Raw genomic sequence first — 15,384 nt, 5'->3', positions numbered from 1 at the left:
CGACATTGCAGGCGTCGCATCTCAACGGCGCATACGAGATGTGAGCGAATGACAACCGTCGAACGCCCCGTTCTCAGCGTCCAGAGGAACGATTGCATGCACTTAGCTTAAATAACATTCGCTGTCCGTTTACGCTCAGACAAATGTATAACATGTATAACACCTTGGTGTGCTTAGGCACACAGCTGCTCAACAGGAACTCTTAAGATGTGCGCACACAGCAGCTGCATCCCAGCAGCTGAACGCCATCCTGGCTCCGCGGCGGAGCCAATTGAGCGAAGCGTGACGGTGCGTACACTTGGCTTCGTCGGTATCTTTTTTTTTTTTTTGACAGTCGAACTCAAAGACGCGTCTCTGGAGACCCTTAATTCTAACCCTACGCGCGCAAGCCGCGCATGCGCGGCTATACCGTGACAACACGACGACGCCAACGGCGACGGCGCAAGTGCGCCTCGAGTGTCCGTAAAACTGCGATCGCAATTATATATTATATAATATAACATAAAACATCAATTAAAAAATATGCACATACAACCCACATGTTCGGATAAGTGTGCAATAAGTAAATTTTATACAAAACTGTTCGTCTTCCGCTACGCGTTATCCTCTAGCATATCGATTGCGTGCCTGACCGTCAAATCGCAAAAAAAAAAAAAAAAAAAAGAAACAAAAATGCGGAGACCTCGACGCCGTCACTGCCAAGAAAGACGTCGCAAAGACAACGACGCATAGTTTTTTTTTTATTATTATTAATAGTAGCTCACACGATTCGCACTGAATTTCAGAAATGGCGTATAACGGAACTTTAAACATTTCGAGGTCATCTCAAATGCCGCGCGCTGCCGAATGCCACGCTGCCTAGGTGCGTGGACGTTGCCCTGGTGGATGATGGCGACAGAAGGTTTGACTGTTTTTGCGCCTCTTCTCGCAATTTATTACGCTGATCACAAGGCAAACTCCCTATGATGACACAAAAATAAATGAAAATAAGCATGAGTCGCCAAGATCGTCCAACTCGAGTATATTCAAAGAAGAAATTGGACCGATTAAAAAAAAAAAAACGTTATCGCGTTTAGGCCTTTGGACAAAACCGCTGTGAACATACGGTTCTATAAAGCTACACATTTGAACTAAATTAGGCTCGTCTATACTTCGATACGGGGAGTCTTAAAATTCGGGAGTTTAACATTCAGAAACTGCACAGAGGGTTATCAAGGTCGCCGTATACGGTGGAGGTCTGCGGAATAATTTCCACCACCTGGGGTTCTTTAACGTACACCAAATGCGCGGTAGACGAACGTTTTTTTTTTTTTTTTTTTTTTTTTTTGCGTACCGCCCTCATTTGAATGCAGCCACCGCTGCAGGGATCCGAAACCGGCACCTCGTCTCGTGTTCAGCAGCGCAATGCCACAGCCACTGAACTGCGGCGGGTGATAAGAGTGCTACAATCGGCGCATGCATTTCGAATTTCCACAACTATGTACCATACAGAATGGACCTTGCGTACGTGTCACAAGGAAGTCAGAGTCACAAATTGTGTATCTAAACAACACTTTCATTTTTGTCGATACTGTCACAAAATTTATAATGAGCATTTAAACGTTACTTCAAATGTTTTATTTTTTCAGATTCTGAGTTTATTACATTACATATTACATTATGCTTCATACGAAATACCCCCCCCCCCCCCCCCGCCCCTGTTGTGGCATCCTGGGGAATTGATAAGGTAGTTAAATGTAGTCTAGCTGACTATATTTGGCGACAGGGTTTTCCAATAAAGCATTTGAAAGTATCCGCCGCGTGTGTGTCGTCCTTTCTTTTGTTCGCCGCTGTCGAGCACGTTTACATGCTCGAAATGAATTGATGGCGAAAAAAAAAAGACATTTGCGTCATCGAAGTACACCAACAACAAGTTGCTCGAAATGCTCACTTTTGGCCCCGATGCGGGTAAACGCGTATGTATACGTCTTCGCAGTGCCAAACTTGGCCGCGTCCTTCTTTCGTCATGCTTTTCCTGCGCACTAAGCTCACCTACGCCGCACATTGCGCGCAACGTAAGTGGCGCCAAATTGCTTGTAAACTTCATATTCGGCCGAAAACGAAAAAAAAAAAAAAAAAACGCCCCCCAAGGTCTGCAGCTCACGTTCACCGTATATTCAGACGAACCAGGCGCCCAATTCACGAAGCGTTTGCTATTGGCCGGCCGCCTTGTCTAAAGTATACGGTCAATTGTCGCGATTGGCTTGCACTTACAAAACAGGTCTAGGGTAAGGAACATTCTCTATTTCTTTCTTTCTTTCTTTCTCGTGAGAATAAGGTCCCTGTATGGGGCACGAAAAATTATTGAAGTCTAATCGTTTCAGTCGTTGCTTCCTTTAGAATGCAATGTGTAATCATACTTTGTCGGCGGATAATTAAGTGCACCCGAGCAGACGCTGTCAAAATCTATGACGTCATGGGGGTTCTGGTGCAAAAACATTAAGATGGCATCGCCACCCATCTGTCGTATGCGCGTGCTTTCTGGTTTCTCAAGCCTTATTCTCTCGCACGGCTACGGTGATCTTTTTGTCATCTCAGGAGCTTAATATTCCGTTTTAGTGTCTCTGGCTGGCCCTTTGGTCATGTGCCTCGTTAAGTGAATTCGTGTATAGAAATAAACGAAGTCGTGTATAGAAATAGATGGACAGTTCGATAAAGGAGAAAGTATGTATTTAATCATTCAGCTGTCCGCGAAAGCTGTCGCTTCAGCGGACATTGGCATTGCGTCTGGTCTCCTGCCGTCGACGATAAACGGGAATGTGTGAAGTAGGAGCTAAAGGGAGAGAACTTCGCAAATACCACAAATGTGTCGAACGTTGATTAACGCAAATAAATTAAGTTGCTTACAGAGATCTTTCCGACTACGTTTTCTTCGCTCGTGGTGGAGTCTAGCGTTGCGTGGTTTTAAGGCTGTTAATAAGGTTAATAATGAATTCTTAATTTATTCTGAGAGCCAGTAGTCGCCTGTTATCTAATGTAGTCGAAAAAAAAAAAAAAAAACAAGGTCTGGCTTGCATGACGTGCATGCGAATACTTCTCATATCCGCCGTTGGCGTTAACTACATTTCAACTCTCGAACAATAGTTTAATACTCGGCTAACATTTATGCAGTGAAATCGGAGCAATGGGACGCGCTCAGTGCAACAGTAATCTGCAGGAAGAAGATATTTCCGCTGTGGTGTAGCTCGCCAGCCCTTCCCAATTTTCTTCGATCTTTGATCGTCATTCACTTGATGAAGTGCGGCGCCCGCTCCGTCAGAGCACTGTTACGCAATCGTGGCTACTGTTCACACCGCGGCGCAAGAGAAACAGTGGCATATTTATTGTAAAATTTTCCGGCTTTGGGGGGGGTTGTAATCTTTGGGTGTCAGAAACTGACGATAGAAACACGTTTCGGCCACAACGGAACGAATATATTTACTAGAGCCAAGAGGGCCTTCACGGCAACTATTCGCCGCCTTTGAAGTTTAGGACTGCCGTCTACTCGAGAGGGTTATCACCTTCAGGAATTTCGAACACGTGACACAGCGCACAATTACGCTGCACTTCCAGGCATTGTGGTGGGGATAAATAAAAGTGTGCGTACGGTCTGTCGCCCTTCGACTCATTATTTCGCTACCATGACCTCTGCGTTCACAAGACACGTGCAGGTACACGTCCCTGTATGTATGATGTCGCAATGCTGGCCTGCTTTCTTTTGTCGACCTCGGTGAGTCGGTGTCCGAAGGGAAAATTCCGACCCGCCACTCGGTCTAGCGCAGGGGCGCACGCGGGCTCTTGCGCGTTTCCGCCGATGGATGGCGCCGCGTGTCCGTGAAAGCGCGCAGTGCGCGGGGTTCAGCGGCAGATGGCCGTCCCCCGTAGAGAAGCTGTTTTTTCTCCTTGAACTTTCCGTATTCTCCCGAAGTCCGCGTGTTTTATTTCTTGTTGCTTCTATACTCTCAAGCTCAGAGCTAGCACACCACGCAATAATAATTACACCGAGAACACGTTAATGAACTCGACGATCCGACGGCGAAAAGCAATCGCTTGTTTTCGTTATCTTTTCTTTCTTGCGTTCTTATTGAAGAAAAAGAAAAACAAAACAAAAAATAACCTACGGCTCCTATACCGTGCGAATTGATTTCGAAAGCTCACGCCAGACCTTGGAAGTATCCGACTAGTGGTGATTGCCCGCTGGATTCTAAAGAGTGAGGTCTCGAATTTTGCGCGGGACTTGTTTTGCTGCGCAGTGACCGCGTGGCTGCGGCTTTCTGCAGCTGCTGGCTCTTCGCTCGCCGTGCTTGGGTGGGAGGCAGCGTTCTTAGCTTGCGCTGCTTTTCGTTCAGCCGGGTTTGTGCGCAAAGGAATGACGGGGGTCTTCCTTTTTTCTTCTTCTTTTTTTAATGATCGCCTTGGTTCTGCTATCGTGGGACCTGGCGCGAGGTCGTAGCCTCGGGCTACTTTCCGCAGTCGAGAACAGATACAAATCGAAGCTTTCTGCGGCAACGACACCTTTGCTATAACACGTAGCTGCAAATTTGTTTCGCCTTTCCAACGTGCAAAGCCTCTGGCACACCTGGGCAATTGCTTCCAGTTGAAAGTCGACAAAATGTTTAACGAGGTAAAGAAAACAAAAGGAAAGGCAAGAGCCGTTCGCGTATTGGACGTTTTGTCGATACGGAATTTATCGGAGGCTTGTACGCTTGGCATTGATCGAAGCAGTGCCTTCTCGTCTAAGCAGACTATATCTTCGTTAATCATTCACAAATTCATGAAGGCAAGAGTATTTCCTCAAATCTGTTATTTTCCGTTATGTTGTGAAGGGTATACTATAGAAAGGTCGACGCCTACGCAGCTCTGCTGGTTACTTTCGTCAGTTTCAAAAGTACAATGAGGAGTGAGGGTGTGGGTGTGGTGCACAATACGTGAAGATGCCCTGTCACGGCTGCCGTTGATCTATCAGGAGCGACCAATGGTGTAATGTACTTAGTACACCTTTAAAGCCTTGCACGTTGCTAAAATTGCCTCTCGGCAGTGTTCTCCATCGATGCACGCAAATTAAGACGAGACAAAAGATGACGCGACAGTACCTTATTAACAAGGACCTGAAAAAGAGTTACCAGAGCACGCCCTCTTACATGAAAAAAAAAAAAATGAAGTCTTATAGTAGCGCCACATTCTATATACATACAATAGCCTTCGCTTGTGCTGGATTAGTTCAGGCACCGTGTACGTATCTCATTTAAAATTATTGTTCATACCTGCCGAATCTACGTGATTAATGGCTGAAAGCTGCCAAAAAAGAAAAAATATGCCCGCGGATTTGCATCACTATCTTCAGGCTAACCTTAATTTCAGTAACTTCTTATTTAAGCAACGACTGCATGTCCCTTCGCAAAATTTACACAGTTGAAGTTCGTGTATATACTCCAATCGACCGACCTGTCGCAATGTTTCCTTTAATACTTTCCCGTCATGTGAACGCGCTGGCTCTCGGTGCTGTTAAGGGGTGTAGATGACTTCTGGTATTTCTTTCTTTCTTTCTTTCTTTCTTTCTTTCTTTATTTATTTATTTATTTATTTATTTATTTATTTATTTATTTATTTATTTATTGCAATATTAGCGCCACGTTGGCTAGCTATTTTCTCATTCTTTACAGAACCGCATATAGTCCTCTGGTTCATGACATCATGGCTCTGCTTGCTGAGGCGTCTCATCCGGGCAAGCCATCGTGCTGCATTGGATTTCTAGCCATTGTGGAATAGCTGGCAATGAACAGGCTGACGCGGAGGCAAAAAAGGCGCACACTGATGGGAAGATGATAAAACTTCATTTTTACCAGTATGACATCAACGCCTTGCTCCACAACTCCATCAAAACCTCTATGGCGCGACAACGGGAGAACCCGAACATCGGCAAGAGCGCCTCCACTTGACGCTGGTTTGCGATTCTAGCTTCCACTTCGGTTGCGAAGAGGCCAGGAAACACTCATCCATCGATTACGGCTCGGTGTGGCCGTACACTCGCCGATACCTTCACAAGATTGGACGAGAACGGGAACCCCTGAATGTAGCGTCTGTGACACTCCCGAGACAATAGCTCACGTACTTTGCGTGTGCACTCATTATACGGCCCAGCGAAGGACACTTAAGTCTATAGTGTTGACTGCTTGGACTCCCGCCCTTTTTGGGAAGAAAATATATTAGGCGCGTGAAGAAGAGTTGACCATGCCCAACGCACCATAAAATCACTCTTGAACTTTCTATGCGAGACTGGCTTAGACGGTCGTCTCTAGGACCTGCGAAACGTGAAGACAGTGCGGAATGTGTTTGCGCGATAACGCTTCGTGCAGGCAAGATTACTCCTGCGTGTAGTGTGTCTACAGCGCGCATCCAGGTATTTGACAACATTGTATACATGTCAGCTCACTGTACCATATCGTAATCACCGGCCACATTCTTTTCCATGTATCTCCCACTTCCCCTTACCCCAATAAGGAGTAGCAGGCTAGAGACACGCTCTCCAGGCCGACCTCTCCTCCTTTCTCTTCATTAAAATCTACTCCTGCCTTTGCATTTTCAACATATATGCGCATGAATGGGCGCTCACAATGGTATACGTATCCTTAGCGGACCATATATTGTCAGTTTATAGCTGTAGGCGAAGACTGCATGATCGATTTGGTCGCATTTACTTGTCTAACTGGGCAAAATAGTCATTTATAAACTGTAATTTATAAGCTATTTAGACTACGCAAATTAAGCAACACTGGAGTAGTGCGATACAAGAACCGCTTGTCTGACACGAAGGAGGTCGACTCTATTGTTTCTGCTCGTTAATTCGAAGACGTGGACAAGACTGGCTCACAATTGAAAAACTATACATATATATTATAACGCACGCGCACATGTATACATCGAAAAAAAAAATGTTTTCGTTTCGTGCGCCCTATGATTCAAGCACTTCATATATAACTCGTTGTTCGAATACCAACTATAAGCTTCATGGCAACTGAGGAGTTTGTAAATGAGAAACTGCTTTTTGTTATTTTGGGCACCATATCAATGATTCCGAGACATGGGAACAGCACCTTACCCGATACATGTACATTGTTCTGTTCGTTGAAAGTGAGAAGTGTGTTCTTTCCGCTCGGGTGCAAAGATTTCATCAATTCCAGCTCGCCCAGCTTTCCACCTTAGTTATATATATATATATATATATATATATATATATATATATATATATATATATATATATGGTAAGACTCGCCAAATAGTAAGTTGACACACATTCCTATAAGGGCTGCGTTAATGCGAGCCATTCTTATTGAACTACAGGGAGTTATTTGGGAGTTATTGAGCAGCTGCTACACTCTTAAACAAATGTACACCCTTTAGATCGTATCTTTCCACGCAACAATAATCGTCATCTGTCTTGCTTGCGTTTCCTTTCTTGAAAGCTCGCTACTTTCCTGTTGTCATGCTGATAACACGCGTGCCGTTGGCCACTTGGAAGTACCGGGTTCGCCGCGTTAAAGAAAGGAAATGCGGACAAGACAGATGACGATTATTGCTGTGTGGAAAGATACGACCCAAAGGGTGTACATTTGTTTAAGAGTGTGCCTGCCCCGTGCGTTCGCAAAGAAACTGGTGTCCCAGCGCTTCAACCCCAGCTCTCCTTCGGTAGAATCCTTGGGAACAGTTTTCACATCCGCCGTTGTCTCTCCCTCGAGACTCGAAGCAGTGTTGTTATTCCTGATATATTCTAGAACTTCGAATAGTGAATTCTCGAATCGAATACGAGTACACTATAGCAGGGACAGTTGGATTCGTACTCGTAATTTCGAATAATCGCGCAGCCCAATATATATATGCATATATATATAAACGAGAAGGAGGGGAACCGTAGGGCCCGCTTTTCGAAAGTCGTAACCACGTCCCACATATTATATATTTGAGCGCGCGCGCGCGCGCGTGTGTGTGTGTGTGTGTGTGTGTGTGTGTGTGTGTGTGTGCGTGCGTGCGTGCGTGCGTGCGTGCGTGCGTGCGTGCGTGCGCGCATGATCTTGTGCTTTAACTACGTCTGAGTATTATCATGCTGCAACCAATTATATTATGGCATATGCCAACTCTCGCAGCTATCCATTCTGAGACTCTATAGGACGACCTGCACTGAACCTGCATGCGTGGATTTTGTTGCGAAAACACCTGCGTTAACGGAGCACTACTATTATTATTTCCACGCGGGCATCGATCACTGTTTTGCGCTTCTCCACCACAGCAAGGCATTGCTGAACTTTGTTTTCCTATTTCGTGCAAAGTAGCACGAAAAAAAAAAAAGCACGAAAAAGAAAAGAAAGAGAACGAAAAAACGAAAAAGAACAGCGCGATCGAGGGTTAATATATTTCTGTCCTCAGGATGAGTAACCATTTTCCCCGTTAACCAACTGGCATTTACGACCAAAAGCGGCCTGGCAGTTTTGCACGGAGCACAGTAACCACGCGCTCCAGGTGTGCGCCTGTGGGAAGTAATCGTTTGTTAGACCCGAAGAGGCTGCGCTCTCGTCCCGTCGTCTGTGCACTGCCGTGCCATTAAGTTCACCCGTCGCTTTCATAAATTTTGCGCTCGTACAAAACAACCTAGACGAGCGCTATTAAACTACAGGGAGGGTACCTACACCTACATGGCAACGCACTGTTGCATCGTCACGTTTGAGCATTCCGCTTGCGCGAGAAGCGAACGTTATATACGAGTGTGTTCTCTTTGTCTACTCGCGCATATTTTGCGGCCAGCATTATGGATGGACTCTAGTATAGGGATCCCTACCGAGCTGGTAACGAGGAACTGTAGTTTAAAGTATTTGCGTCCCATCACTACAATCATCACTAACTGGCAACCGCAAGAAATAGATCGGCCAGAACGCTATATATATATATATATATATGTTTACGAACTCGCCAACTGCATGACATATATACAAAGTATCTGAGTGTAGTTGCATTAGCTGTTGATATTCTTGAATCCGTATTCGCCACTTTTATGGTGGTCCATACGTCCCATACATCTCATGGCTTTTCAATAAAAAAGCTCTCTCTCTCTCTCTCTCTCTCTCTCTTATGTACGCTGTGAACCCTGAGAAATGGGATTTATCAATGAGGTGGCGTGCATTGACTTTCTGCTGATCCGAAATGAAGCAGTGTGTGTCCTGCAGCCCATGTCATTCACTATCACCAATGGCGAATTTAACCCCATATGTCAAAATTGTAACACGAACGAATTGGCAATACAAGACCACATCCTCTGGGGATGTAGAGCTTCGCCTCCCCCCAAAACGCTCTTTCCAGCCCTCTACAAACTTACCTGGAAGGCCTTACTTAGGACTGCCGCCGAGCTCGGGGAACAAATGAAAATCGTCACTTGGGCCGAGGGAGTCGCCCCCAACAGGGGCCACCCTAAGACAACACCATGATCCTCAATAAATATGTTGTAACCACCACCAACCACTACCAATACCGGTTGTTATGAGAAAAAAGGAAAGCGAGGTAAGACATTTTCAGATAAGTACGGATTTGACTGATTAGTATATCTTGGTATATGGAAATGACAGGACGAGCATTGAAAAGTGTTTTCATATTTATAACGTCCAGAATGGCAGAATTAGCCCACCGATCTTCGCTTCTTTATGTTCATATACTACAGATGTCCTCAGGAAGGTCAACATGACTGATCGCGATTAAAAATGCCTGCGTATCGCCTGCTCTTTAGGTTGCGAAAATTTGGCTCAAATATAGGAACGGAGTCCATGGGCGCAGAGCAGTGATTTGCAATTGAAGAAACCAGTCTAACATGTGGCTGCGAGGACGCAAATGCGCATCATTAAAACACGTGCAGGTGCCTCTTCAAGCGCGCCTAAGTTAATACTCGTGCACCGGTTAACGAAAAGGAGCGAAAAGCTGAGAATACGGAACACAACGTGCGCGTGCACGTCACCAGCACAAAACGTAAAGTTCCTCACACAGTCACGCGCGTCCGACTTAGCGTCAAACACGATTTTTTTTCTGTGCATACGGAGGCAAAAAAGAGAAAGAAAGAAAACAACTTCGCCATCATAGCGGAGGCTAACTAATCTCCGACCACAATTTTCGGCATTCGCCGCACCACGGGCAGCTTGACGCAACACCGGCAAGCAAATAGCACACATCGTCGGAGCTATCGTAGGCCGCTCTATCTCCGCCTTTCCATCCTGTTTCCAGGTGTGAATTCGACGTGATCGGAACGCGAATGATCAGAAACGTGTACGGTTGCTTGTTAAGGCGACGCTATAGGTACCGGCTGCTTTTATACGGCAAGTACAGTTCTGTCCAGGAGGTCGAAATCGCATAATAACCACGCTTTTTCTTTCTTCTTTTTCTTAAATTCATGGCGCCTCGCTAAGGAAAAGCATTGCACCCTGGAATCTGTAAACCTCAATTTGTTCGCCGTGTCCCGAATGTACGTCGAGGCAGCCGCGCCTGATGCATATTGCATTACAGTGCAAGATGGTTGGCATTGCGCTGCACGTCTTGCTGAAGAAGTGCGTTGACATCGACGCTCACAGCTGCGAGTATATATATATGGGCCTCTAAGCGTGTGTGCAGATGTTCACGGCAGTCGGGTTAATGAATGCGTTTTCTGGGGTGTACCAACTGCGTAGAACCATATAGCGAGAGTGAATGCCTCCCCCTCGGTTCGTGGCCAAAGCAAGTTCTTCGTTTCCCCAGGTGATAAGTTTCCCGCGTTTGATACAAAAACTCTGGCGGCGGATTCGGCGGCATGCCAGCAGGTTTATACCCGATGACATTAGCAGAGCTGGCAAGTGTGAAGGAGCAATTCGATGTACAGTCTGTCGCGTCACGACAGGTGTCGAGAAGCCACGCAGCTGCACAGCCTATGTGAGATGCAGAGACAGCGAAAAGCGAATTTATTTCGATACGTCTGCACTTTTCTTGACAAGGAGACGCCATGTTTCGGGGAAAAGCGTTAAGAAGTGAGAAAAAAGTGTCTTTCAGGCGGCGAACGAAGAAATTTTGCATCAACAATAAGCAAAGCCCCCACTGTGATATTTGTCACTTAGACTCCGTAGGCATTTAAAAGTTAAGCTAACTTAAACCTCGTAGTTTTCTTTGAAAGGGTGGCTGTTGAATAAAGCGACTGTAACGAAATAATATGCGCAGTTAAATAAATGGCGCAATCCTTCCGTTATGTTTCGAGGCGGTGCGTTCTAAGTCTGCTGTAATCGCTCTTTCGTTGCTTATTCACTTCAAATCGAATCAGTCCCCCCTCAGGTCACCCTCCGCGGACATCTTTCACATTTTCTTGGTGTTGTTTCGTTGCATCGCTACTTTAATTTCTCGGGACCTATAACCACTGTCGTGGGACGACACGCAGTGTTGATCTCTGTCTCGTGTTCACTGCGCGCATGCGCATCCCACCGACCTTTCCAATCCGTTACCTGAATCGACCCTCGCCTTGAGCATGTAATGAGCAGCCTGCAGGAAAAGCGTGCACGGAGTCGTCAGTTCATAAATTATTCAGCCCTCGAAAGATCGCCTTCGTCGCCAACGGATTCCAGTGGAGACCCACCGCACATAACTAACGCGGGCACTAACTCACTCGGTGCGCAAATACACCCATGGCGGCCTGTTTTTTTTGCACGCTTGCTGACTCAGATGTGACATTAAGCTTAGGGGAGAGGGGGGTTGCTTACAGTTACTGACAGGCCATGCGTCAAGTGGCGCCCAGCCGCAGTATACATTCGATCTTCCGAGTGATGATTATGCTTCTTAACAAGGACGGCTACTGGAGTGTAGTGGCAAGGAGCCAGCAAGGTCGAATGTCTGTGGGTCTTCCTTTTTTTTTTTTTCTTGTTGGCAGATGTGCATGTCCGTGAATGTATACCACATATATTGCACCAGACGCGCGAATTCAGCGGGGAAGCTCCTTGTAGTATTGCGCATTCCTTCAACCGCGCCGGTGGCGTTATCACGCGGACTACCTTTCCTCTTCAGCTTGCGTGGCCTTTTTCGTGTGGAACCGAGAGAACGCGCTTCGGTATACTGCTAAAATCTGAATGTAGTCATTTGCTTAGCGATTGCCGGACGATGCTACATCCGTTCGGCTAACGACTGCGTGGTTCGGCGTGCGCGGACTGAAAAGTGTGTCTTGTTTCACGCGTAGTGTAGAACCCGCAGCGGCAATAAAATGTCATGAAAATGTGACAAGCGGAAACGTTTTCTTTTTTCAAAATAATATTTTTTACTGCCATTCAAACCGGCCGCCGTTGAAGGTGTATGTATAGGCTTCGTAGAATGCCCGCGTCCACACACTTCCGAGACGAGACCACTGGGAGGAATCCAGCGTGTTTATATGGAACTGGTTGTTTCATGGACGTTTGGACCCGTAGTCGCCTCGGAAATGCCACGGTAAATTCGTGTCTTTCGGACCGAATGTCAGTCCTGGAAGAAGAAGAAGAAGAAAAAAAAGACAGAGGTGGGAGGGAGGCAAATCAAGTAATCTTCGAGAGGGGAGCAAGTTAACGAGCGTCGCAACTTTATCGTCAGCCAGAAAGTGCATACCAGCCACGGTTCCGAGAGCAAGACTATACCCTGTCACGACTCACACTGCTATGGAATCGTTCGGAGTGCACGTCAGACAACTCGCTCGAGCCTCTTTCCATCACCTCGCCTCACTCACGGCCAGAGGACCTACGACGTGCTTCTTTTCTTTTTCTTTTTAATATTCACATGACATTAAAGCAGTGGTCGGCCCCCTTATTGGCGCCGGCTACTCCTATGTGCGGGGCTAAGCAATACTCAAAAAAAAAAAGAAGAGAAGGAACATTGTCGCATTTTCTTTTTCTTTCGCCAAGGGTATTAGCACATACACACGGGTTTCTTTTCGTGAGGACCTTCCCACATACCAATTTCCATTTGTATTCACTCTAGTATAGCAGAGCACACAGCTATGGGGAAAAAACTTGCACGAGACACAACGACGCACGAAACATATTTCGTCGAGCAAAGCAGAATCTAAACACACAACAACCTTAATCCTTCCAAAGCGCTATCAAACGTTTGGCTCGCGTAAACGCTCGCTCAAGCGCGTACAGGTGCGATGCGAACCGCCTACATTATTCGCATTTGCGCAACTGCCTCCACGAATTCAGAATGTGCAAGCCTCTCTCTCTCCCTCTGTAGGAGCCCGAATAGTCAAGCGAGTTCGATAAGTGTACAAGTGCTAGATGCCAGAAAAGGTCACTTTTGCAACTGGCATAAAGTGCTCGGGGTAGGCTCGCGGCTATGTCGGTGTGGCACGATGGTTCTCGGGGCGATATCATGTAGCCTGCAGGGAGGAACTTTGGTGCCCGTATGCGGTTCAGCTTGAAACGTGCCGAAGCATTACACAATAAGGCACTACCGCGAGATTTCCAGACTTACGAACGTTGTGTCGTGAGTACTTGGCGAGTACCGTTGGCTTCAAAGTATTGACGAACCGTGGCATATGCCCCGGAAAACGTCTTTCTGAGAGAAAACCTTTCATTTTGTCCCTGTCCCGTTCGTGCTCTTTTTGACGCCGTGTGGCATCTCACCAACCCGTCCAGTTGACGGTCCTTCCGTCTGAGAAAACGTTGAAGTTCAGAGCAGTTGCTGAGCGCAGAAAGTGAAAGCGTACGACACTTAGTTGTTCGCGTGTACTAGTAGTAGAACAGGCCAGAATATCAGAGTGCGTGCGCAGGCTGAGGAAATATTCGGCTCTTTTTCAGATTCTGCTTTCGGTACAATTTGCGCGTGGACTGCGCAGCCTATGTTTAAGAAAGAGAAGGAAAAAAAAAGAGAGAATAATATATATATATATATATATATATATATATATATATATATATATATATATATATATATATATATATATATATATATATATATATATATATATATGTGTGTGTGTGTGTGTGTGTGTGTGTGTGTGTGTGTGTCACGGGAAGGTCAATCGCCATACCCGCGCAGATTGGTTAAGCGGACTTTACGTGCGTAGAATGCGGTGTTGGGGTCGCACCGCTGGCACGAGTTGTTGGGGTCTCGGTGCTGACGCCCGTTATTGCCAATGGGTCGCAAGCCCCAAGGGTAGCGTTGGCCTGGCGGCCTGGGGCACTGGAAGCATCCGAAGGTCCCGGCAAAGCAAGAGAAGACTGGTAACAGAACAACTTGTTTATTCTAACATAGCAAAAGAGCGGCCGGTCAGGTCGACCGGAGTGGAGAGACGGGAGAGCACGTAACTCAACAGTACAAATCGGAGCCTCTCTCCTGGCGTCCGGGGGCAGCTGCTCTTATACCCTCGGCGTCGCGGTCCAAAAGAGAAGGTCACGGGATGAAGGTCACGGGACGGCGGAGCATGACCCCACGACGGCGCGAACTGTCGGGCCGAGAGACCTGCTGAACCGAGTGTAGTGACGCATCGCCAACCTTCACTTGGGGAGCTCCGCTCCCCTGATGCCGCGCTTTGACAAGCGTGGGCACACACACACACACACACACGAAGACACGTGGCACTGAAACACGCCTGGACACGCTTGGCGGGTAGGCGTTGCGGCGGCGTTGGACGGGCCAAAATGTCCGCCGCTTTGAACAAAGCCCCGGCGTCCGTTGCATCCGCGCCGGCATTACCGCGCGTTGTAGGCGAAACGTAACAGACCGCCCCGCCGGGGGAAGGAGATACCGAAGGTCAGGGGACTGCATCCGCTGTCCGGAGGGATGTCGCTCGATGATGCTCATAACCGAAGTTGGGCGTCCTTGGGCGTTTCTTGAGCGCAGCGCACAGAGAAGGCCTCGTTCTCACGTTCAGGTGCACACAGGACACTGCAAAGTGACTTCGGGAGAGTTGACATTTTTGTTCTCGTTTCCGGCAAGCGTTAGAACCACGCCAAAGTCAACCGCTCAGTCAGCAAGCACGGCACAACCCTCACTAAGTCCTGCCAGGCTCTTTCCCCTTTTATGCTGCTGCCTAGTTCCTTACAGTAGTTTGGCAGCACTCAGAACGCGTCCACAAATCGGAAAAATTGCACTAGAAAGCACATCATCACTTTGAAACACTACACAAAAGCAATAAGTTAAAAATCCTGCCTCAGGAAGAAAAACATCAGTAACAAGCAATTTTGAGGCTGATTCTCACGTTAGGGGCTTCGACTTAAGCCATCGGCGTTACCGTTCAGACTCCCCTTTTTGTAACGCGCCTCAAAGGAATATTGTTGCAAAGCGAGGCTCCAGCGCAGGAGGCGGCCATTTTTGGGAGAGATGGTCTGCAGCCATTGGAGAGGGCAGTGATCCGTT

General features: G+C 47.0%; 2 long non-coding RNA genes across 2 annotated transcripts in view; one reads left to right on the top strand and one right to left on the bottom strand.

The window, feature by feature from the left end:
- The window catches only part of LOC129380998 (uncharacterized), a 161,053-nt gene that overhangs the window by 28,421 nt on the left and 117,248 nt on the right, over positions 1–15,384 (top strand). The window lies entirely within an intron of this gene.
- LOC140214086 (uncharacterized) overlaps positions 11,465–15,384 on the bottom strand; it is a 93,225-nt gene continuing 89,305 nt past the window's right edge. The window contains exon 3 of the long non-coding RNA XR_011891004.1: positions 11,465–12,516. This is a non-coding gene — a long non-coding RNA (uncharacterized lncRNA). The remainder of the gene's footprint in view (positions 12,517–15,384) is intronic.

The sequence above is a fragment of the Dermacentor andersoni genome, chromosome 1 (genome assembly GCF_023375885.2).
Source record: "Dermacentor andersoni chromosome 1, qqDerAnde1_hic_scaffold, whole genome shotgun sequence".
NCBI lineage: Eukaryota > Metazoa > Arthropoda > Arachnida > Ixodida > Ixodidae > Dermacentor > Dermacentor andersoni.
This window is presented reverse-complemented; position numbering and strand designations above follow the sequence as displayed.